Source organism: Lactuca saligna, chromosome 3, assembly GCF_052625555.1.
Source record: "Lactuca saligna cultivar CGN05327 chromosome 3, ASM5262555v1, whole genome shotgun sequence".
Classification (NCBI taxonomy): domain Eukaryota; kingdom Viridiplantae; phylum Streptophyta; class Magnoliopsida; order Asterales; family Asteraceae; genus Lactuca; species Lactuca saligna.
The window spans coordinates 145838869-145864415 of record NC_136419.1 but is presented as its reverse complement, the minus strand read 5'-3'; positions in this window follow the sequence as shown (position 1 = coordinate 145864415).

Genomic DNA, 25547 nt, shown 5'->3' with positions numbered 1-25547 from the left:
GAAGTTTCATGAGAGGGCGATGTTTTGCCCTGAGCAGGTGTCCACGGAGCAGGCTCGGATGAGCCGATATTTGGGTGTGCTGAGGAGGGATATTCGGGACTTCATATTGAACTCGTGATACTAGACTTTTGTTGAGCTCCAGGCAAATGCCAGGCAGCGAGAGATCGAGTTGGAGACCCAGGCTAGGGAGGAGGCCGAGTCTCAACGGGTGGATCGGCAGCTGGCTCAGTCCCAGCCGGCAGCCAAGCGGACCAAGTCCGCCGATTCGAGGATGGGAGGTCAGAATGGCTGCACTGGCGGAAAGTGCGGCAAGGGTCACGATGAGGCATGTCTATCGGGTGCTTTCTACAAGTGTGGCAAGGAGGGGCACATTGCTAGGGATTGCCCCAAGGGATTCATGGTTTGCTTTCATTGCAACCAGACCGGCCATCGATGGAGTCTCTGATATTTTTATGTCGTATTTCAGAGGCATCATGGTTGGACCACGCCACAGACCTGGTACGAGCGGTGTGAGTGATGAGGAGCTTCGTCAGATGATTCACGTGGAGGTGGCTGCGGCGATCCGGTCTGAGATTCTGGAGATGTTTGGGTCTATTAAGACCACACTGATGGAGACTTTTGATGAGCGGTACACCGCGGTGACTGAGGCAGCAACCGCTGCAGCTACCGCAACTGTGGCCGCTGCCAGACCACAGGGAGGTGACTCGTTGCTGTTTCGGGAGTTCAGCAACACGAAGCCACCCGAGTTTGACGGGACGCAGGATCCGATCGCTGCGATGAGATGGATTGCTGATATCGAGGGATGCTTCTACACTTTTTCCTATCCGGAGCGTCTGAGGGTACGGTTCGCTTTGAACCAGCTCCGCCTGGGAGCGAAGGACTGGTGGAAGTTCATGATGGCAAACTTCACTCTTGCGGAGGTTTCAGCCGTGACATGGGACAAATTTACTACTATGTTCAGAGACGAGGATGTTCCCCCGATGGAGAGTGAACGGTTGGTTCAGGAGTTCTTGACCCTCAAGCAGGGTAATGATTCTGTAACGGTGATCACTCGGAAGTTTCATGAGAGGGCGATGTTTTGCCCTGAGCAGGTGTCCACGGAGCAGGCTCGGATGAGCCGATATTTAGGTGTGCTGAGGAGGGATATCCGGGAGTTCGTATCGAACTCATCATACCAGACTTTTGCTGAGCTCCAGGCGAATGCCAGGAAGCGAGAGATCGAGTTGGAGACCCAAGCCAAGGAGGAGGCCAAGTCTCAACGGGTGGATCGGTGGCCGGCTCAGTCCCAGCCGGCAGCCTAGCAGACCAAGTCCGCCGATTCGAGGATGGGAGGTCAGAAGGGCCGCACTTGCAGAAAGTGCGGCAAGGGTCACGGGGAGGCATGTCGATCGGGTGCTTGCTACAAGTGTGGCAAGGAGGGGCACATTGCTAGGGATTGCCCCAAGGGATTCATGGTTTGCTTTCATTGCAACCAGACCGGCCATCAGAAGGCCGAGTGCCCCCAGCTTCGCCAGGGATCTGCGCCTGCTGCCAGGGTTACCGAGACTTGGCCGGTGAAAGCTGAGGCTCCAAAGGCTCGTGGGAGAGCTTTTCAGTTGACTGCGGAGGAGGTCCGCGCGGCGCCTGATGTCGTAGATGGTATGTATTCTTTCGTGTATTTACTTTTATGTTAAGATATTGTGCTTATATTATGATATGCGTAGGTACTTTTCTTGTGAATTATGTACCTGCCTTGGTATTATTTGACTCGGGTGCGACTCGATCTTTTGTATCGTTGGCTTTTAGCCAGCACATCGGTATTGATCGGGAGGTGATGAGTCGACCCCTGCAAGTTTCTATAGCGGATGAGAAATCGGTATACGCCACTGACGTGATTGGAGGATGTGTGCTCGAGATTTTGGGGGTCAAGTTCCCTATAGACTTGGTTCCTATAGCGACGGGGGATGTCTGCATCATCGTGGGCATGGACTGGTTGAGTAAGTTTGGGGCAGTCATTGACTGCGAGAGACAGCTGGTGACTATTCGAGACCCTAGTGGGGGAGTGCTTACTGTGTATGGCGAGGGGACCCGGTATGGGGCAGCGTTTTGTTCGGTTGCCAGGGCGAGCCAGAGTTTGCAGCAGGGTTGCAGTGGATTCATAGCCTATGTGATGGACACTCGAGTGCCCGCGGGGAGGCCCAATTCGATTGACGACGTTCCTGTAGTATGCGAGTTTTCGGATGTGTTCCCCAAAGAGTTACCAGGTGTGCCTCCGGAAAGGCAAGTGGAGTTCCGTATCGATCGGGTTCCGGGAGCAGCGCCCATCGCCAAGGCGCCTTATCGCCTCGCTCCACCGGAAATGCAGGAGTTATCCTCGCAGCTTCAGGAGCTGTTGGGGAAGGGGTTTATTCGACCGAGTAGCTCACCTTGGGGAGCGCCGATTTTGTTTGTCAAGAAAAATGAGGGTTCACACTGGATGTGTATCGATTACCGGGAGTTGAACAAGTTGACGGTTAAGAACCGGTATCCGTTACCTAGGATCGATGATCTATTTGATCAGTTGCAGGGGGCGTCTTGGTTCTCCAAGATAGACTTGAGGTCGGGTTATCATCAGATGAGAGTTCGGGATGAAGAAATTCAGAAGACCGCATTCAGAACTCGTTATGGACATTATGAGTTTGTGGTGATGCCTTTTGGGCTCACCAATGCCCCGGCTGCGTTCATGGATCTTATGAACTGGGTGTGCAGGCTGATGCTGGATCGGTCGGTGATCGTATTCATTGTGACAATCGTCAATCTTGAGTCAAGTCAAGTCATCAAGTCAAGACTGGTCAACTCGATTAAACCTTGTGTATTAGGGTTTGTGTTATGTTCATACTGTATAACTTGCTATATTAATGGGAAAACATCACTTGAGAAAAGTCTTGTGTTAAAAATTTCCTAAACCCTAGTTCTAATCAATGAACTAGACCGATAAAACAATGTTGCATACTCATCGGGAGTGTGTAAGATCCTTAAACAAGGCTTAATAGGGTTCACGAACCATGCATTTCGATGCCGGACACTCACAACTATCCCACATGGAACCTCTCTCAATCGTTTCCACACTATCTCTCTCTATGTCAAACCTCTCCCAAATCTCTCCAATTATGCGAAATCTCTCTCAAATATCTCTCTGTATTAGAAATCTCTCCAAGAATATCAAATCTCTCCCAAATCCCTCTAAGTATGTGAAAACTCTCGCAAATACCTCTTTGTATGAGAAATCTCTCCAAGAATGTCAAATCTCTCCCAAATCTCTCCAAGTATGCGAAATCTCTCTCAAATATCTCTCTGTATTAGAAATCTCTCCAAGAATGTCAAATCTCTCCCAAATCCCTCTAAGTATATGAAAACTCTCGCAAATATCTCTTTGTATGAGAAATCTCTCCAAGAATGTCAAATCTCTCCCAAATCTCTCCAAGTGTGAGAAGCCTCTCCCGAATCTCTCTCAAATAGTTCCCGTAACTTTTTAGAATCATTCGGGTCATTCCGACGCTTAACCGTGTCAAAAACAGCTTAAAACAGGGTAAAAACGAGAAAAATAGACATTAGGAACCGAAACCAAGAGAGAAGCTTCTTAGGACCCGAAGGTCCTCTTAGGGACTGAGAGCAAGAGGAGCCGAACTGAACCCTCCTGAGCCGAACCGAACCCTCCTGAGCCGAACCGAACCTTCCTGAGCCGAACCCGAAGGTACTGTTCACCACTAACCGAAACCGAACCCTGCTCAAGAGGAACCGAACCGAAGGTACTGTTCACCACTAACCGAAACCGAACCCTGCTCAAGAGGAACCGAACCGAAGGTACTGTTCACTAACCGAACCGAAGGTACTGTTCACTACAGTCCGTTCAGCTCTGACATTCTCGCCTCTTATTCCCGAACCGAACCCCACCCTCGCTACTGACCCTTCGGACCGAACCCTCGCCCATCACTTCTCGCGTCTGACTCGCCCCTTTCGTTTCCTTCTGTTCGTTTCCGGCTACAATCCTCAGCGTGGACCGAGTCTCGGCCTAGGGACCGAACCTCGGCCTAGGACCGAGAGGTCTCGCTGGGAACTCATTTTCTCCCGGTTTTCGCGTAGTTTTGCGTTTAAGGCCCGTTTTTAATTATTTTAACGTGGGAATTTCACCCAAAATCATATTTTAACATAATAAACCCTAAATATTCACAATTTAATCATATTTTCATAAAAATCTTTATTTAAATAATGAAAGCAAGTGGGTAAAGTACAAAGAGGTGGAGTGTTGACTTTGTTTTACCTTATAACACAAGCAACCACTCCCACACCCACTCTATGACCAGCCACACCTCCCCACCTTACCTAGGTCACATCAATGTCCTTCCCACTCAATTATCACTCTTTCCCACGTTTTTGAGAGCTGAATATTCATCCTCTCTCCTCACTTCTCTCATTTGCTCTCATTTCACAAGAAGATCAAACTCTTTCCTCTCTCACTTTCTCTCTCTAGAAATTCGAGATTCAAGGGCTGATCTTTGGATTTTCCTCCACATTTGGTAAGAATGATCCATTCTCTTTATGATTATCTCAATTATTTCCACTCAAATCATGGATATCTTAGACAAACTCTCTCATAATTGTGTTAGATCTTCGAATCTTCAAGTGATTCTTCAAGTGTTCTTGGGTTGAACACTTATCTTCTTCAACACTTACCTACTGAAATCACTTAAGGTGAGTCCATACCCCTACATTTTCATGTTTTCTCAAGTTTTCAGGGGGGGGAATACAAGTTAAAACACTAAGAACATAATTAAAATTTTCTAACAGCCTTCATAAGAAAAGTTCAACTCCATTCACGGACTGTTTTGGGCATCTTAAACATTTTTGTTTTCAAAACTGTACAAGGTGCAAATAGTTCAAGTTTGTAGCTTTAAAATGACTACTTGCACATCTCCATACGATTTTTCTACAATTTATGGTGATTTTTACAAAACTGCCTATCATTTCAAACAACAATCCGGACCAGTCTGTGATTATGGACATTTTCATCCAAGTTGGAGGTCATTAAAAATCGTGATAAAAATTATGAGTAAACTAGACACATTTTGTGAACTCTCAGAATTTACGGATCTAGTTTTTGACTTCGTATGATTTTTCTATGATTTTTCCAAAACTGGGCAGAATTGCTAAAGTTAGCCAACAGCATGTAAATATCATAACACTTTGTAATATGTTGAGCAAAGTGTATAATCATAAGTTCTAATATTTGAATGTGTTTCCTTGTTAGTTTATCATTGTGAACTGAAACTAAGTCATTCATATTAAATATTATTCATTCATTTAGAACACGTATTATGTAACTATAAAAAGTATAGTTGGATAAATTCACAACACTAATACATTTCCATAAAAAGAATTCATACATATTATATACATTTTAGATAAACTATAATAGGTATAGTTTATGATACATCACTCAACACACTCGTACAAAAAGGGTACATTCATACAAGAAAGATTTATATCCACACACATTTCACGTAAACTTGTTAACCTATGTTGTGAGACTCTCTCTCCCCGTGCGTCCGAGTGCGGGATATAATTCCTGGTAGTTATAATCAAAATCTCCTTGAGGGAGAACGTGATGCTTGTATATAGATCTATATTGGGTTTGACACCCCACACCTTGCTGCTAGCTACAGTGGGACCTGCAGGTCTAAGGGTGACAAATGTCATTTCATTTTCGCAACGCCTGAGAAACGTTGTGGCAGGTTCACATAGTCACAGTATGATTATAGCGACTCACCTAGGGAGATAACAATTCATAAAGTTTACGGGGTTTCATAAAACCGAAGTAGGTTTTAGGTTGATAAAGAAATTTACTCTCCATATCATTTTAAACTCACGACATTTCTACTAAGAAATGATGATTTCTTATACATTTCAGTCTTTGGTTATAAGGCTACATTTTTCGGATTTCAAGGAAAATATCGGATTTTTCTGACACAAACGCGACATTTACATGTGATAGACTTCTACTAAGTTTATTAATAAAAACTGTAACACTGGATTTTTCAAACAAAATTTTCGAGTTTTATAAAAGCATAATTCCATCAATATTCATAAAAACAACCCCTTTTTAATTGTTCAACAATATATTACAAAATCCCAAGATCAAGATGTCAAGCTCCAAACGTGTGTGTACGGATCAAGCCGGCGCCTTCCCACGGTCGTCACTAGTACCTGAAACAAATAACATCAACACTGTAAGCACAAGGCTTAGTGAGTTCCCAAAATACTACATATAACACATATTAGCCACTCGAGGCTATGACTCTGTGGGTCCGTGCACCCAAACTCTGTGAACCCTCAGGTTCTAACTCTGTGAACCTTCCGGTTCTAGCTCTGTAAACATGCACATCATCAAACACATAAAAGTAATGCAGTACAACACATAACATACATGGCATACAAATACTCTAACACATAACTCTGGTTACCTACTCAAGGTAAAGTATAGTGAGAAGACTCACCTCGTGTGTCTCGGTAAACCGTAACCCTGAAATCGCTACACACTCGATCTGCCGAGCTGAAGTCCCCCTATAGCACAATATATCTCTAATTAACACTTTTCCAACTAGGGTTGACCATACCATAACAGGACAATCTAGGTCAACGCTGGTCAACGGTCAACTTGACCGGACTCGGCGAGTGCACTATAGCGACTCGGCGAGTGCACTATAGCGACTCGGCGAGTCTGAGCGCAATCACCAATTTCCCTGGAATCCTCTCTTGACACGTCGAGCATCCCTTCCCAACTCGACGAGCTCCACCTGGCACGAGTTGTGGGGCCACCACGACTCAACTCGCCGAGTCTCAAGAACGACTCGGCGAGTCCGGTTTGACTCGGTCCACCTGTCCATCCTGACTCCCCCTTGACCCGCTGAGTTCACTCATCCCAACTCGGCGAGGCCACTCGCTAAGTGGTCGTGCAACATTCAAGCTACTCGCCGAGTCTGTTCTTCGGACTCGGCGAGTCCGTGCCATGCACTGACTCAATCTTGCTCTAAAGGCCAGATCCAGTCCACTAATCCATAGATCCAGTCCCCCCATGCTTATTTAGCACGTAAAGTCACAATCTTGATGCATAAATAACCTCTACATGATCACAAATGATGTTTTTGACTCTAATACTTCAACACAAGGCCAAGGACTCCATTTCCACCCATAAAGCTTGATGAGTGAGGCCCTCTGGACCTCTATGGATCCAGATCCATGGTCTCAACTCAAAGAGGGAACAAAAAGGGCACCAAATCACCCCATAAATGATCATATTAAGCCCTAACTTGCATCAAGTTTCACCAAACAGAAAATGGTCCGAAAATATTACCTCTAAAGTGATGATCCAAGCTCCAAATCCACGAAATAGCAACCTCCTTTGCCTCCTCTTGCCTAGAGCCTCCTTCTTCTTGCTAAACAACACTCACAAGGTCAAGATTTGCTCTCAATCCTTCACCAAACGCTCAAGAACTCTAGGGACACACTCTGGGGGTTGGATGAGCGCAAATGACGGCCATAAGGCCCCTTAAATAGGCCACAAACCCGGGGATTTAGGGTTTCATAACACAGCGCAGACTCGCCGAGTCCATACCCTGGACTCGCCGAGTCCAAGCGCGCACCTTCGCTCAATCCCGCGTCCCTACTCGGCGAGTCTGAGCCCCAACTCGCCGAGTCCCTCTTTCAAAATAACACAATTAAACTTACATTATACTTGGTAAAATCCGGATGTTACAAAAACTTATGAACTCACCAACCTTTGTGTTGACACTTTTCAAACAACTCGTATTCTCAGGAAAACACTAAACAGGTAATCAAGTGCTTTTGAGGATGGGACGTTAAGACGTCAAACTTTTCATATTTTGTCAACATATTGTAATTGATTTTGAAACATGTAATTCATACAAGTGATGTAACTTTTTCAATTATATATATGTTGGTTGTGTTTGCTTAAATTACTATTGAAATTGTGGTTACGATACTATACATGAAGTCCTCCACCCCCGGACGTTTCCGCCATCCTTGGTTTGGGGGTGTGACAGATTGGTATCAGAGCACGGTTTATAGCGAATTAAGTATGTCAAACCACATAAGATATACAAACTATAAACACATTTGGGACTAAAGGTCTCTGATTCTTAAAATGCTTTAACGAGTTGTACTTTTAGAAAACAAATAATTTCGTGTTTTAAAGTATACTTACATGCATTCTATACTAGCATGGTGTCATATCTTAGGAGAACATAAATTGAAAGAGGAGGAGTCGAACATTATTAGTACGCCTTAGCATGTGTAATCAGTTCTGGGAGGGATATAGCCTGATCAACTATATCCGTCCAAGAAGTAACTTACGCACACTAAGGAATAGTCGTAATAAGCGACAAATCTGATAACCTAATTACACTCCATAAAGAACACGCTAAGAACCAAATATAAACATCTAAAAATACTACAGGAGTATTTGTACGTTTCTATAGTGCCCGATTATTATTTTCCGATATGTGCTTCTTAACCCCATTTCTCGTGCAGACGACATGGAAGGATTTCACATACCCGGGGACCCCTATTTTCCCAATCAGGGAAACACGGGATGGATCGATGATGAGCCCGAGGAGGATCCCGAAGAGGATCCTGAGGAGGATCCTGAAGAGGATCCCGAGGAGGATCCCGAAGAGGATCCCGAGGAGGAGCCCGAGGAGGAAGACGAACAAGAAGAAGAAGAGGAAGACGACCAAGAAGAAGATGAAGACGAAGAGGAAGAAGAGGAAGGTGATGAGATAGTCATGTTTGGGAACGAAGCGGAGGAACCACCAGAAGTATTCAACCCTCCCTACATCGCGAGGGTACCCGCGCACCGTTCTGGATACAACGGACCTGAACCCCCTTGGGTAACAACGATCGAAAGATGGAGCCGACAACAACGCCAGCGGTCACCATATGGCTACCAACGAGGTTACTATGATCTCACTCATGGTGGACCGGCTGACAGAGCTCTCCCCGTCACGATACAACGAATAACAAGTATGGATGATCGTGGTAGGACGACGACCGATCAGGTCCGGGAGTTAAGTGCCATCGTACAGTCTACTACTGATCGCACCAGAGACCTGGAACGAGACTCCCGCCACAGAGACCAACTCATCCAAGATCTTCTCGCAGCTCAAGCAGAAACAAGAGAGTATCGGGAAAGATACATGGCTCTCGAAGAGAGAATGGTTGCAGCCGAACGCAGATTGGCGGAACTACAGGGCGCATCGACATCATCGCAGCCTCCGTCAAAGAAGGGTCGCAGTGATTAGAACTCATTACTATTCTCATGTTTTGGTAGTAAAATTTTAGGAGTATGCGTTGGTGTTACTCTTTGTATGTAGGTCGACCCTGCGACTATGTGATCACACTATTCAAAGGGTTTTTGTAATGCCAAAAACTATCTTTTGTAACGATGTAATGTAGACCCTTATGAGGTCAAACTTTTCCCTCTAAATGTTATGTACTAAACGTTATCAATGAAATTTGGCATATGTTTTATTTATTGAATATTTGGCACTATACATCATAACCTGATCACACAAACAGTTTACAAATAATAAAGTTTTGATAAAATACAAGAGGGATGAAACCAGTAACACTCGACTCGTTATCACTATTGAAGTCTTACCGACTGGTCATTTTTTTATGACAGAACCATGCCACCAAGGAAAAGACCAAGGCCTTCCAACAACACAGTGCCGCCTCCACCACCACCTCCGCAGTTTGATCCTGCAATGTTCCAGGCTGCAGTAACGGCAGCCGTGGCGGCAGCAATGTCACAAATGGGGACCAATGGTTCTGGCGGTTCTGGATCAGGAGCTACCAATTCCATTCATGGGGACAACACGGGGCGTACGAGGGAGTGCTCTTACAAAGACTTCACGAATGGAAAACCCGACCCTTTCAATGGAAGCGGGGGCGTTATCACGCTGGTGCAATGGTTCGAAAGGACCGAGGCAGTTTTTGAAATCTGCGCTTGTCCCGAAGCGAGCAAGGTCAAGTATGCGGCATTCACTTTCACTGGAAAAGCACTTACTTGGTGGAATGGCCGAGTTAAATCACTTACTCCCGCAATAGCTAACGCAATCAGCTGGGAGGATTTGAAAGCCCTAATGTTAAAGGAATACTGCCCGAGGGGCGAAATACAAAAACTTGAAGAAGAACTTTGGAACCTCAGAATGACAGGCACTGATCTTGAAACTTATACTGCCCGTTTCAATGACTTAGCACTCCTCTGCCCAACAATGGTCACTCCAAAAGAGAAGAAGGTGGAACGATATCTCTGGGGGCTGTCATCCCAGATTCAAGATAGTGTATTGGCCTCGAAACCCACTACCTTTGAGAGTGCCAAGGAATTGGCACAACAACTCATAGATCACAGGGCTAGCCGTGGTACCGTGATAACCACCACCGACCGAACAAAAGGAGGGAACAACAAAAGGAGGTTCTGGGGCAATAAAAAGAAACAACCAATTTAGGACCCCGCCAAAAAGCAACAGATTGTTGCTGTTGGTGCCGCCACTACTGCTGTCGCTCCAGCACCGCCGAAACAGTATACGGGAACTCTTCCCAAGTGCAACAAGTGTAACTACCACCATAACGGTGCTTGTCGAGAGTTACACTGCAATAACTGCAACAAGAAGGGGCACACCGCACGATTCTATAGAGCGACTACCCAACCCGCCGCACAAGTCGCTACGACCGCCAACACTGGAGCAAGCCAAACCTGCTATGGATGTGGTGAAACAGGACACTTCAGGAGGAACTGCCCCAAGGCACGAGCCCCTAATGCTGGGGGTGTAGGGAGAATCCTAACTTTAGGGCAGGGAGAAGCAGTCAAGGATCCCTCTGTGGTTACTGGTACGTTCCTCCTCAATAACTCTTATGCATGCGTACTTTTCGATAGTGGGGCAGAAAGAAGTTTCATAAGTCACCAATTCAAACATATACTTAAGCAAAATTCTCAACCACTAGAAGATTCTTACATCGTAGAAATGGCAAATGGAAAGGTTGAGCGCGCTAATGATATTTACATAGGGTGTACTCTCACTCTAGACAACCATTTGTTCAAAATTGACCTTATGCCGGTCACCATAAAAAGCTTCGATATAATCATTGGTATGGATTGGTTAAGCCTTCATCGTGCCGACATTCTATGTTACGAAAGGGCCGTCCGCCTCAATCTGCCGAATGGCAACGTTCTCACCGTTTATGGCAATAAACCTAGTGCGAACCTACAAATCATCTCTTGTGTTAAAACCCAAAAGTACCTCCGAAAGCAATACCATGCTTTCTTAGCCCACATCGTAGACAAGAAACAGGAGGTGAAGGACATCAAAGAAATTCCAGAAGTATGCAACTTCCCTGATGTTTTCCCAGACGATCTGCCTGGTGTACCACTCACACGACAAGTCGAATTTCGGATCGACTTAATCCCAGGAGCTACCCCCGTCGCCAGGGCTCCATATCGCTTAGCACCGGCAGAAATGCAAGAACTATCCAACCAGGTGAATGAACTATTGAGCAAAGGGTTCATCAGGCCAAGCTTCTCTCCCTGGGGAGCACCAGTCTTATTTGTAAAGAAGAAGGATGGGTCTTTTCGCATGTGCATAGACTATCGAGAAATAAACAAACTCACTATCAAGAACCGTTATCCCCTACCCCGAATAGATGACCTCTTCGTCCAGCTCCAAGGAGCCAGCTACTTTTCAAAAATCGACCTGAGGTCGGGTTATCATCAACTACGAGTTCAGGAAGAGGATATCCCCAAGACGGCATTCAGAACTCATTATGGGCACTATGAGTTTGTAGTAATGTCATTCGGGTTAACTAACGCGCCTGCGGTGTTCATGGATTTGATGAATCGAGTGTGTCGACCCTTCTTGGATAAATTCGTCATCGTATTCATCGATGATATCTTGGTCTATTCGAGGAGCGAAGAAGAGCACAGACAACACCTACGACTAGTTCTGGAGATTTTAAGAACCGAGAAGCTTTACGCCAAATTCTCAAAGTGTGAATTTTGGCTCCGTGAAGTAGGATTCCTTGGCCACGTAGTAAGAAAAGAAGGAATACATGTGGACCCCTCAAAGATCAAAGCAATCGAAGATTGGTCAACACCTGCAACGCCAACAGAAATCCGACAGTTTTTGGGACTCGCAGGCTACTATCAAAGATTCATACAAAATTTCTCCAAGATCGCTAAGCCTCTCACCACCTTGACTCAGAAAGGTGTGGTGTTCGAATGGGAAGATAAACAAGAAGCCGCCTTCCAGACACTAAAGCAAGCCCTATGCAGCGCACCGGTCTTGTCTCTTCCAGAAGGAACCGATGATTTTGTGGTGTATTGCGATGCTTCGAATCAAGGCCTCGGCTGTGTGCTCATGCAAAGGGGAAAAGTTATCGCTTATGCATCAAGGCAACTAAAGACACATGAAGTTAATTACACAACCCACGACCTTGAACTGGGAGCGGTGGTGTTCGCCCTGAAGATCTGGAGGCACTATCTCTACGGCACCAAGTGCACCATCTTCACTGATCACAAAAGTCTTCAGCACATTCTCAATCAGAAAGAACTTAACATGCGCCAAAGAAGATGGGTGGAATTACTGAATGACTACGAATGTGAAATTCGTTACCACCCAGGCAAGGCCAATGTAGTAGCCGATGCCTTAAGTAGGAAAGAATACTCGGGTCGCCGAGTAAAATCCCTAGCCATGACCATCCACTCCCAACTAGCCACCCAGATCAAGGATGCCCAATTAGAAGCCTTGAAACCAGAAAACGTGGCAAGCGAAGCACTAAGGGGGATGGATAAGAACTTGGAAGTCAAAGGGGGTGGAACTCGTTATCTCATGAATCGAATCTGGACACCGAAGTTCGGTGGGTACCGAGATGTTGTAATGAACGAGGCCCACAAGACTCGATACTCCATTCACCCTGGGTCAGATAAGATGTATCTAGACCTCAAAAGGTTATTCTGGTGGCCAAACATGAAGGCTGAAATTGCTACTTATGTGAGCAAGTGCCTCACTTGTGCCAAGGCCAAGGTGGAATATCAGAAGCCATCAGGACTACTTCAACAACCGGATATACCCGAGTGGAAGTGGGAGCGAATAACCATGGACTTCATAACCAAACTGCCTAAGACATCAGGTGGGATGGATACCATATGGGTGGTTGTGGACAGATTGACCAAGTCCGCGCACTTCCTGCCAATAAAGGAAACAGACAAGATGGAAAAGTTAACCAGGACGTACATTAAAGAGATCGTGCGACTACATGGTGTACCAACATCCATTATCTCTGATCGAGATAGTAGATTCACCTCGCATTTCTGGCAGTCCCTACAGAAGTCTCTGGGAACCAGGCTAGACATGAGTACGGCCTACCATCCACAAACTGACGGACAAAGCGAGAGAACCATCCAGACGTTGGAAGACATGCTGAGAGCCTGTGTGATAGATTTTGGTAAGGCATGGGATACCCATCTACCGCTTATCGAATTCTCTTATAATAACAGTTATCACACTAGCATTGGAGTCGCTCCATTCGAAGCTCTCTACGGTCGTAAGTGTAGATCACCACTGTGTTGGGCCGAAGTTGGAGATACTCAGCTAGCCAGAGGGCAAGTCCCTGATAGCACCCTTACTGGGCCTGAAATCATAAGGGAAACCACAGAAAAGATTATTCAAATTCGGGAAAGACTAAAAGCGTCTCGTGATCGACAAAAGAGTTACGCGGATAAGCGACGCAAACCTTTAGAATTCCAGGTCGGAGACCGGGTACTACTTAAAGTTTCCCCTTGGAAGGGGATGATACGTTTCGGTAAACGGGGGAAACTAAACCCAAGGTACATCGGTCCGTTCGAAATCCTTGCTAGGATTGGTCCTGTGGCGTACAAACTCCGACTACCACAAGAACTTAGTAATGTGCACCTTACCTTCCACGTATCCAACTTAAAGAAGTGTCTGTCTGACGAGACACTCGTAGTACCACTCGAAGAAATCGAAGTTAATGAAAATCTCCACTTTGTGGAGGAACCCGTCGAGATCATGGATCGAGAGATGAAGAGAACAAAACAAAGTCGCATTCCCATAGTGAAGGTTCGTTGGAACGCGAAACGAGGGCCTGAGTTTACCTGGGAATGTGAAGATCAAATGAAGCAAAAGTATCCACATCTTTTCCCAAACCCTTGAAGTTCCCAGCCGAATTTAAATTTCGGGACGAAATTTCCTCTAACGGGGGGATGATGTGACAATCGTCAATCTTGAGTCAAGTCAAGTCATCAAGTCAAGACCGGTCAACTCGATTAAACCTTGTGTATTAGGGTTTGTGTTATGTTCATACTGTATAACTTGCTATATTAATGGGAAAACATCACTTGAGAAAAGTCTTGTGTTAAAAATTTCCTAAACCCTAGTTCTAATCAATGAACTAGACCGATAAAACAATGTTGCATACTCATCGGGAGTGTGTAAGATCCTTAAACAAGGCTTAATAGGGTTCACGAACCATGCATTTCGATGTCGGACACTCACAACTATCCCACATGGAACCTCTCTCAATCGTTTCCACACTATCTCTCTCTATGTCAAACCTCTCCCAAATCTCTCCAAGTATGCGAAATCTCTCTCAAATATCTCTCTGTATTAGAAATCTCTCCAAGAATGTCAAATCTCTCCCAAATCCCTCTAAGTATGTGAAAACTCTCGCAAATACCTCTTTGTATGAGAAATCTCTCCAAGAATGTCAAATCTCTCCCAAATCTCTCCAAGTATGCGAAATCTCTCTCAAATATCTCTCTGTATTAGAAATCTCTCCAAGAATGTCAAATCTCTCCCAAATCCCTCTAAGTATGTGAAAACTCTCGCAAATATCTCTTTGTATGAGAAATCTCTCCAAGAATGTCAAATCTCTCCCAAATCTCTCCAAGTGTGAGAAGCCTCTCCCGAATCTCTCTCAAATAGTTCCCGTAACTTTTTAGAATCATTCGGGTCATTCCGACGCTTAACCGTGTAAAAAACAGCTTAAAACAGGGTAAAAACGAGAAAAATAGACATTAGGAACCGAAACCAAGAGAGAAGCTTCTTAGGACCCGAAGGTCCTCTTAGGGACTGAGAGCAAGAGGAGCCGAACCGAACCCTCCTGAGCCGAACCGAACCCTCCTGAGCCGAACCCGAAGGTACTGTTCACCACTAACCGAAACCGAACCCTGCTCAAGAGGAACCGAACAGAAGGTACTGTTCACCACTAACCGAAACCGAACCCTGCTCAAGAGGAACCGAACCGAAGGTACTGTTCACTAACCGAACCGAAGGTACTGTTCACTACAGTCCGTTCGGTTCTGACATTCTCGCCTCTTATTCCCGAACCGAACCCCACCCTCGCTACTGACCCTTCGGACCGAACCCTCGCCCATCACTTCTCGCGTCTGACTCGCCCCTTTCGTTTCCCTCTGTTCGTTTCCGGCTACAATCCTCAGCGTGGACCAAGTCTCGGCCTAGGGACCGAACCTCGGCCTAGGACTGAGAGGTCTCGCTGGGAACTCATTTTCTCCCGGTTTTCGCGTAGTTTTGTGTTTAAGGCCCGTTTTTAATTATTTTAACGTGGGAATTTCACCCAAAATCATATTTTAACATAATAAACCCTAAATATTCACAATTTAATCATATTTTCATAAAAATCTTTATTTAAATAATGAAAGCAAGTGGGTAAAGTACAAAGAGGTGGAGTGTTGACTTTGTTTTACCTTATAACACAAGCAACCACTCCCACACCCACTCTATGACCAGCCACACCTCCCCACCTTACCTAGGTCACATCAATGTCCTTCCCACTCAATTATCACTCTTTCCCACGTTTTTGAGAGCTGAATATTCATCCTCTCTCCTCACTTCTCTCATTTGCTCTCATTTCACAAGAAGATCAAACTCTTTCCTCTCTCACTTTCTCTCTCTAGAAATTCGAGATTCAAGGGCTGATCTTTGGATTTTCCTCCACATTTGGTAAGAATGATCCATTCTCTTTATGATTATCTCAATTATTTCCACTCAAATCATGGATATCTTAGACAAACTCTCTCATAATTGTGTTAGATCTTCGAATCTTCAAGTGATTCTTCAAGTGTTCTTGGGTTGAACACTTATCTTCTTCAACACTTACCTACTGAAATCACTTAAGGTGAGTCCATACCCCTACATTTTCATGTTTTCTCAAGTTTTCAGGGGGGGGAATACAAGTTAAAACACTAAGAACATAATTAAAATTTTCTAACAGCCTTCATAAGAAAAGTTCAACTCCATTCACGGACTGTTTTGGGCATCTTAAACATTTTTGTTTTCAAAACTGTACAAGGTGCAAATAGTTCAAGTTTGTAGCTTTAAAATGACTACTTGCACATCTCCATACGATTTTTCTACAATTTATGGTGATTTTTACAAAACTGCCTATCATTTCAAACAACAATCCGGACCAGTCTGTGATTATGGACATTTTCATCCAAGTTGGAGGTCATTAAAAATCGTGATAAAAATTATGAGTAAACTAGACACATTTTGTGAACTCTCAGAATTTACGGATCTAGTTTTTGACTTCGTATGATTTTTCTATGATTTTTCCAAAACTGGGCAGAATTGCTAAAGTTAGCCAACAGCATGTAAATATCATAACACTTTGTAATATGTTGAGCAAAGTGTATAATCATAAGTTCTAATATTTGAATGTGTTTCCTTGTTAGTTTATCATTGTGAACTGAAACTAAGTCATTCATATTAAATATTATTCATTCATTTAGAACACGTATTATGTAACTATAAAAAGTATAGTTGGATAAATTCACAACACTAATACATTTCCATAAAAAGAATTCATACATATTATATACATTTTAGATAAACTATAATAGGTATAGTTTATGATACATCACTCAACACACTCGTACAAAAAGGGTACATTCATACAAGAAAGATTTATATCCACACACATTTCACGTAAACTTGTTAACCTATGTTGTGAGACTCTCTCTCCCCGTGCGTCCGAGTGCGGGATATAATTCCTGGTAGTTATAATCAAAATCTCCTTGAGGGAGAACGTGATGCTTGTATATAGATCTATATTGGGTTTGACACCCCACACCTTGCTGCTAGCTACAGTGGGACCTGCAGGTCTACGGGTGACAAATGTCATTTCATTTTCGCAACGCCTGAGAAACGTTGTGGCAGGTTCACATAGTCACAGTATGATTATAGCGACTCACCTAGGGAGATAACAATTCATAAAGTTTACGGGGTTTCATAAAACCGAAGTAGGTTTTAGGTTGATAAAGAAATTTACTCTCCATATCATTTTAAACTCACGACATTTCTACTAAGAAATGATGATTTCTTATACATTTTAGTCTTTGGTTATAAGGCTACATTTTTCGGATTTCAAGGAAAATATCGGATTTTTCTGACACAAACGCGACATTTACATGTGATAGACTTCTACTAAGTTTATTAATAAAAGCTTATGAACTCACCAACCTTTGTGTTGACACTTTTCAAACAACTCGTATTCTCAGGAAAACACTAAACAGGTAATCAAGTGCTTTTGAGGATGGGACGTTAAGACGTCAAACTTTTCATATTTTGTCAACATATTGTAATTGATTTTGAAACATGTAATTCATACAAGTGATGTAACTTTTTCAATTATATATATGTTGGTTGTGTTTGCTTAAATTACTATTGAAATTGTGGTTATGATACTATACATGAAGTCCTCCACCCCCGGACGTTTCCGCCATCCTTGGTTTGGGGGTGTGATATTCATTGATGATATTTTGGTATATTTGAGGTCTAGGGAGCAGCATGAGGAGCATTTGAGGGAAATTCTTGGGGTATTGAGATCGGAGAGGCTGTATGCCAAATTCTCTAAGTGTGATTTCTGGTTACGAGAGGTCCAGTTCCTTAGGCACCTTGTTAACCAGAAAGGGATATTGGTCGATCCGGCAAAGATTGAGGTGGTGTTGAGATGGGAAGTGCCGAGATCGCGCACTGAGATCAGAAGTTTTCTGGGATTGTCCGGCTATTATCGGAGGTTTATCAAGGATTTCTCCAAGATCACCGTGCCACTTACTAAGATGACCCGGAAGGGTGTTGCATTTTCGTAGGGACCAGAGCAGTAGTCCTCATTCGAGACCCTTCGTCAGAAATTGTGCGAGGCCCCAGTGCTTGCACTCCCGAAAGGGATGGAGGATTTTGTGGTATAGTATGATGCATCTGTATCGGGTTTAGGGGCGGTGCTTATGCAGAGGGGACACGTTATAGCGTATGCTTCGAGGCAGTTGAAGCCTCATGAGTCGAGATATCCCACCCACGACCTGGAATTGGGGGCTGTGGTGTTTGCCCTCAAGATCTGGCGGCATTATCTTTATGGGGTTCGGTGTACCATCTACACGGACCACAAAAGTCTGAAATACTTGATGGATCAGCCAAATCTCAATATGCGACAGAGGAGATGGTTGGATGTGGTGAAGGATTATGATTGTGAGATCCTGTACCACCCGGGAAAGGCCAATGTGGTGGCCGATGCGTTGAGCCGTAGGGAGGAAAGCGCCCCGATCCGAGATATTTGTATGAGGTTGACGGTGATGACCCCGATTTTGGATACCATTTGTGGAGCTCAGGCTGAGGCTGCGAGACCAGAAAACCAGAAGAGGGAGCGAGTTGTCGGTCAGGTATTAGGATTCGTTACCGATGGTCGAGGGCTTATGACCTTTCAGGGACGGATTTAGGTACCGTTTGTGGGCGGTACGCGTACTATTTTGATGGAGAAAGCGCATCGATCGAAATTCTCTATTCATCTCAGGGCTAAAAAAATATATTTGGACCTAAGAAAGGAGTATTGGTGGCCCTGTATGAAAAGGGATGTTGCATGGTTTGTTGAGAGGTGCCTGACTTATCGACAGGTTAAGGCCGAGCACCAGCGTCCGCACGGTAAATTGCAACCGCTAGAGGATTCAGACGATTCAGACGCTTGAGGATATGCTCCGAGCATGTGTTTTGGATTTTGGAGGGAGCTGGGACACCTATCTACCATTAGCAGAGTTTTCGTAGAACAACAGCCATCATTCGAGCATTGGTATGCCACCCTTTGAGCTGTTGTATGGGCGGAGGTGTCGCACCCCCATCTGCTGGGGAGAGGTGGGGCAGCGGGTGATGGGTAGCACGGAGATTGTACTCCAGACGACCGAGCAGATTCAGCAGGTCAGGCAGAGGTTGTTGACCGCGCAGAGTCGCCAGAAGAGTTATGCGGACAGGCGTCGGTCCGAGCTCGAGTTTCAGGTTGGTGACCTTGTGCCCCTAAAGGTCTCTCCTTGGAAAGGAGTGATACGATTCAGGAAGAGGGGCAAGTTGGGACCCCGGTATATTGGACCCTTCAGGGTAATTGCTAGGGTGGGCTGGGTAGCCTACCGGTTGGATCTACCTGCTGAGTTCGGGTAGATCCATGATACCTTTCATGTCTCGCAGTTGAGGAAATGTATTGCCGACGAGTCGGCAGTGGTGCCATTAGATGATATTCAGGTGGATGCAGGCCTGAACTATGTGGAGAGACCAATAGCGATCAGGGATCGGAAAGTTAAGGTTCTGAGGAACAACGAAGTACCCCTGGTGCAAGTGCAGTTGCAACATCGGAAGGGGTCCGAGCCGAAATGGGAGTCCGAGTCTGAGATGCTGGATCAGTATCCAAAGCTGTTTTCAGTATGAGACTTCGGGGGCGAAGTCTGATTCTAGTGGGGGAGAATTGTAACAACCTGAAATCCAGATATTCTTCTTTTGGCCCTGCATCTTGGTTAAGTTGTTAATTTAGGGTTTTCATGGTGAGCGAGTACGCTGGGCGTACAAGGTGTATGTTGCGCGTACTCGCGCGCCTCATTTGGACGTGTTCACCCTCAGGTATGCTGGGCGTACCCAAGGTTACGCATGGCGTAACTTGCCAGATCTAAAAACCCTAATTTCTTTGGAGGGCTATAAAAGGAATGTGTGGCTGGACTTCTCAGCCACCATCCCTCAGAGTGAAACCCTAAATAGTGTGTACCTTCGTTCATAAGCCATTTGGTGTATATTCTAAGCTTGGTGGTGCCATTCCAAGGTTGCAAAGGAGAAGAAGAGCTCATTGGAAAGGCTAGAAGTGGTGTTCAAGTGTAGATCTGAGCTTTGCAAGGGTTAAAGCTTCATTATCAAGTAAAAATTTCGGATCTTGTCACTTGGTTCATGTTATATGCTTCAAGTACCATTTTCTAGGGTTTTAGTCCCAAAGGTGGAGACTTTTTGTGCAAATGGCCTCCATAAGCTTAGATCTTTTATATTTCTGGTCTATTGGAGTTGTAGACTCATAAAAATGACATCTTGGACGTGAATATTGCTCCATGCATGAGATCTAGGTCCTTGAGTTGGATTAAAATGATGTTAAGAAGTGTTGGAGTCTTTACAGCCACGCCAAGGCTTAAAGGTCTCGACTTTATGGGTTTAGACACATTATCAGAGTCGGATCTAGAAGTTGGAGTAATGTCTTAACCGATTAAGATCAGAAATGAAGTGTGCTAGAATCTGATGGTTACGTTGGGCGTAACTTCCAGTACGCGCAGCGTACTGGGTGGAGACCCCGATCCATGGGTTGGCGATGTACGCCCCACGTACATCTAGCAGTACGCCCCGCGTACTCTCAGGGTTGACTTTTGTTGACTTTTAGGGTTTTGGTCAACATGAGGACTTTAGGTTAAGGAAGGGTAAAATGGTCTTTTACCCTCTGAGGAATGATGATAAGGGGTAAAGTTTTAGTGGTGGAAGTCTGTGAGTATTAAATGATATTTTTATGTTTAGGCGAGGTAGAGTCGTCGTTGGGATTCGGTGATAACGAGGACACGAGATCTTAGACTTTCCACGAGGTGAGTTTTCTCACTATACTGTACCCGGAAGGGTTTGACTGTGTGACCGGAAGGTCGGATATGTTATGAGATATATGTACTATGTGTGATAAGTTAATCGTTATATGTTCCATGTATGATATGCTTGATATGGGCCGGAAGGTATTATGTTATGGGCCGGAAGGCGAATATGTTATGGGCCGGAAGGCGTTGTGATGTGGAACGTAAGGTTAACATGGGTAGGACCGGAAGGTTTACCTAGTCGGGACATAAGTCCCCTGAGACACATGGACTGGAAGGTCAGGGCCTGGAAAGGCGTATGTGCGTAAGTTGTATTTTGGGGAACTCACTAAGCATTTATGCTTACAGTTGTTGTGTTATGTGTTTCAGGTACTAGCGAGGACCGTGGGAAGGCGCCTGCGTGATCGTACACATTGTCGGGGAAAAACTATTTTATGATCATTGGGATGTATTCTGTTATGATAATATTGTTCATGTTTGAAATTGAAATATTAATCGATGTTTTTGATGTTTACGAAAATGAAAATTTGGTTTTAAAATTTTACGTCGTTACACGAGTCCCATGAACTCAAGGTCTAAAACTAAGTCTAATGCGTTGGGTCACTCCTTCTGTCCTGCTACAACCATTCTAACACCCAACTGAGTTCTTTTGACCCTCAACAGATATGGGACTCAAAGCCTTGGACTCGTCGAGTTCCAAGAACGGACTCGCTGAGTCGATAACGCCCACACCCTAAATCCTCGATTTTCTGATGTACAACACTTGTCCAAATGATTGATCCAAGCCCCTAAGCTTGATCTAGCACGTAAAGTTATGAACTTTACATGCATGCATGGGACTTTTGAGCCAAAAACGCTCTAAAATGGCTCTTTTGTTGCACGGGGCCTTCCTTGGGTGAAAAAGCAACATAAATCTATCTTGTGACTCTTCCCAAGTGCTAAATCCAAAGTATTGACCCCCAACCATGTTTGTAAATCATGGTTGGTCACCTCATATGGCTTAAAAGCCCTAATCTTCCCCCAAAAGGGATCTAACAAATAAACAAGCAAGGTACAAACTTTATACCTTTCAAAGACTGCAAATGATGAACCAAACTCGAATCCTTCAACCTCTTCTTGATCCTTCTATGCTCTTCCTTCTTCCTTGAGATCAAAACCCACAAAAATCACTCAAAAGCCTTAGATCTTGCACCAAAACACTTAAGGTGTCCTATGGAGGGTCTTTAGGAGCATTAGGGACGAGTGATGGCTGAAAGAGATGATTAAATAGGGTGTAAACCCTCGGATTAGGGTTTTGTCTAGTCAGAGCCTACTCGTCGAGTCTGGCCGCAGACTCAACGAGTCCATCACTTAAGTTATGTGTAACGATCGTTTCCGAGGTATAAAATTATTTAATTCTTCAGTTGTTTTTGGGCCATAATTGAATTAACATTGTGAGTGGACCTTATTTTGGGCCAAAGTGTAAGCAACCCCATAAGCTGTACGCGGGGGGTAACCCCCTTGTACACTGGGCGTACTGCTTAAATGAAACGCGGGGAGGCTGAGCGTACGCGCAGCGTACCTTATGGTACGCCCAACGTATGCGACCAGGTGGCAAACCTTAATTTTGAGGGTTGAGGCGTATTTAAACCCCATTATAGCCTCCCATTTGGCCTCCTCACTTATCATTCACTCCAGAGAAACCCTAGTTTGTCCCCTTTTGCTCCTTGCTTGTGTGTGTTGATCTTTGAACTTATTTTTGTGAAGAAGGAGAAGAAGAGAAGTGGAAGAAGAAGAACTTAAGCACCTTGAGCTCATAGATCTGGGATCATTCCTTCATTTGGCATTCAAAAGAGGTATAAAGCTTCCAACTTTCCTCTTGTAAGTTTAGATCTAGGAGTTTTTGGAAGTTTGGACCTTTTAGGTCCAAAGGAGGGACCTTTATCTTACAACTTCGTTTTTGGAGCTTGGGATTGCTATCCGTGAAGCTCAAGTGTCCCTATAGCAGTAAAGTTTCAATCTTTGAGGCTTATATGGAACCCTGCATGAGATCTAGTTGGTTTTATGGAAGTAGAATGTTATTTGTGGGAGTTTGAGCCTTTATGAGACTTGTAAGCCATCAAGTAAGCAACTTTATGGCTTAAGTCATTGAATAAGCTTAGGATATGGATTTGTAGCTTTTAGATTGGATTATTAAGCACTTAACGAGATGTTGGCTTAACAGGGTTGTACGCTGGGCGTACAAGGAAGTACGCGCCGCGTACAAGCCAATAGCCAGTATGCTTAGCGTACCTTGGTGTATGCCCCACGTACGCTACCAGTTTGGGCTTCGAGTGTTGGGCCTCGGTGTGGGTTGGGTATCAGGCTTAGGGTCCTTGGGCCTTTATGGCCCATCAGAATCCAGTTGCTAAGGACCAAAGATTTAGTATTGGGCTTGAGTAAGGCCCAATAAAGGGTTCTAGGCCCAATATAGCAAATTGGGGCATTAGTGGGGCCATAGATGGGCTTAGAAAGAATTGAGGTTTTGGGCCATGTTGTGTCCCACACCATAGTAGGGGTAAAATGGTCATTTTACCCATACTGGAATCCATATTCTGATTTAGTATTTATTTCCCATTATAGCTGGGAAGTAGCCGGAGCAGCCGTCAGGGATTTCGCATTCAAGAGTTCAGCAGTTAGCGTCACGAGGTAAGTTTCCTTCCAGTAGGAACGAGTCTAAGGCCACAATGCCGGCCCGTTTAACTAGCGTAGTTTCCGGACTTCAGTCTGATGCAGTAGTTAGGATGTTTGATGCCTTCGTGGCTCAGACAGGGTTTATGTATTATGTGTTCCGGGCTACGACCCGATGCAGTATGCAGTTTATGTGTTCATGCTAGTTGATATGTTTATGCTATGCTATGTTATTCTCAGTCTGATTCCGGATTTCGGTCCAATGCAGTTAGTTTCAGACTCGGTCCGATGCAGGGGACAAGGTCCCAGTCAGTTCCAGACTTCGGTCCGATGCAGTTTCTGGACTTCGGTCCAATGCAGAGGGCAAGGCCCTGGTTAGTTTCGGACTTTGGTCTGATGCAGTGGGCAAGGCCCAGTATGTGTTTATATGTTATTGTATGGTATGTGGTAGTTTGGGGGAGCTCGCTAAGCTTTGTGCTTACAGTTTTAGTTTTGGTTTCAGGTACTTCCGCAAGTAAAGGGAAGAGCTCGGGTTGATGGCATCACACACACCACAGCTTCAGTTTGTCCTGAGAGTTGTTTTAGCTTTTCATAGATGTGATTTGATACAGTCTTGATACATTTTCCTCGTAATACTTTGCTATTGTTTTGAGATATTGACGTACAAGTTTTACTTTATGATATTAACATGGTGTTTTTAGTAATTATTAAATAAAAATTTTTGGGTCGTATTTTGGGTTGTTACATCATGTGTCCAATCCCACTCCTACTCGACGAGTTGAGCCTTCAACTCGCCGAGTCTCAATCCAAAAATGCAAAATACCCAAAATAAATTACATACCAGGAATCGAGTGCTATATATATATATATATATATATATATATATATATATATATATATATATATATATATATATATTGGAAAAATAAAGTGTAAAACACTTGAAGTAGTTTGTAACACTTTTAAAATGATTTAAATCTGTTGAAATAGCTTGAAGTGTTTTAAAACTGATTGAAATCTTTTGAATGTTAACACAAAATTTCTTTGTGTTTTATTTGTATCCCCCCCTCCCTAAAAACATTGAAAAATAGTGAAAACGTAAGGATATAAACTGACCTCGAATGTGTGTGCTAGGTTGGTTGCAAAGTGCTAACGATGATCCTCGAATTGGAATACGTGACAACAGTCGTATCTTAAAAAAATTATACCCGACGTCGTATTTAAATTAATACAATATTAATTTAAATAATTAAGTAATGGCTAAAAGTAATAAATTAGGTGCTAGACAACACTTAATTAAATAAGATAATTACTTACAAAAGTCTTAGGAATTATTTGGAATAATTCTAGATGTTTTTGGTGCACAATTGGAGTTTTCGGTGAGAGTTTGGGTGTTCTCGGTCAAGGCTTGAAGATTTGAAGATCTTGTTGAGTGTTCTTGGTGAAATTATGATGATCTGGGCAAGGTTTTATGAAGATATGAAGGTTCTCGGATGAGTTTTGAGAGCAAAATTGGCAAGGAATTTGGTGAGAAATGAATTGTGTGTTCGGTTGTACATAAATATATAGGAAGTAGAATTCGGTCTTAATATGCTAGGATATTAGTGTGTTCGGTCCTAATGGACATTTTTCTTTGTGTGTTCGGTCCTAAATGGGCTAGTGGGTGTGATTTCGGTCTCACAAAGGATGAATTCGGTCATCCTAAACCGAACACGCCATTTGGTTAATTGTTATGGCCGAAAACATCAATTACATTAGATTCCAAAAAACGAATTTACCTTATTTCTTGATTTCCATGACTGAAAACACCTATTTAAGGTGTTTATTTATGTTTTAAACCTTAACATTTTGCTAAAACTTGAATTATACTACCCTAAATTAACTTAGTTTCAATCCAAGC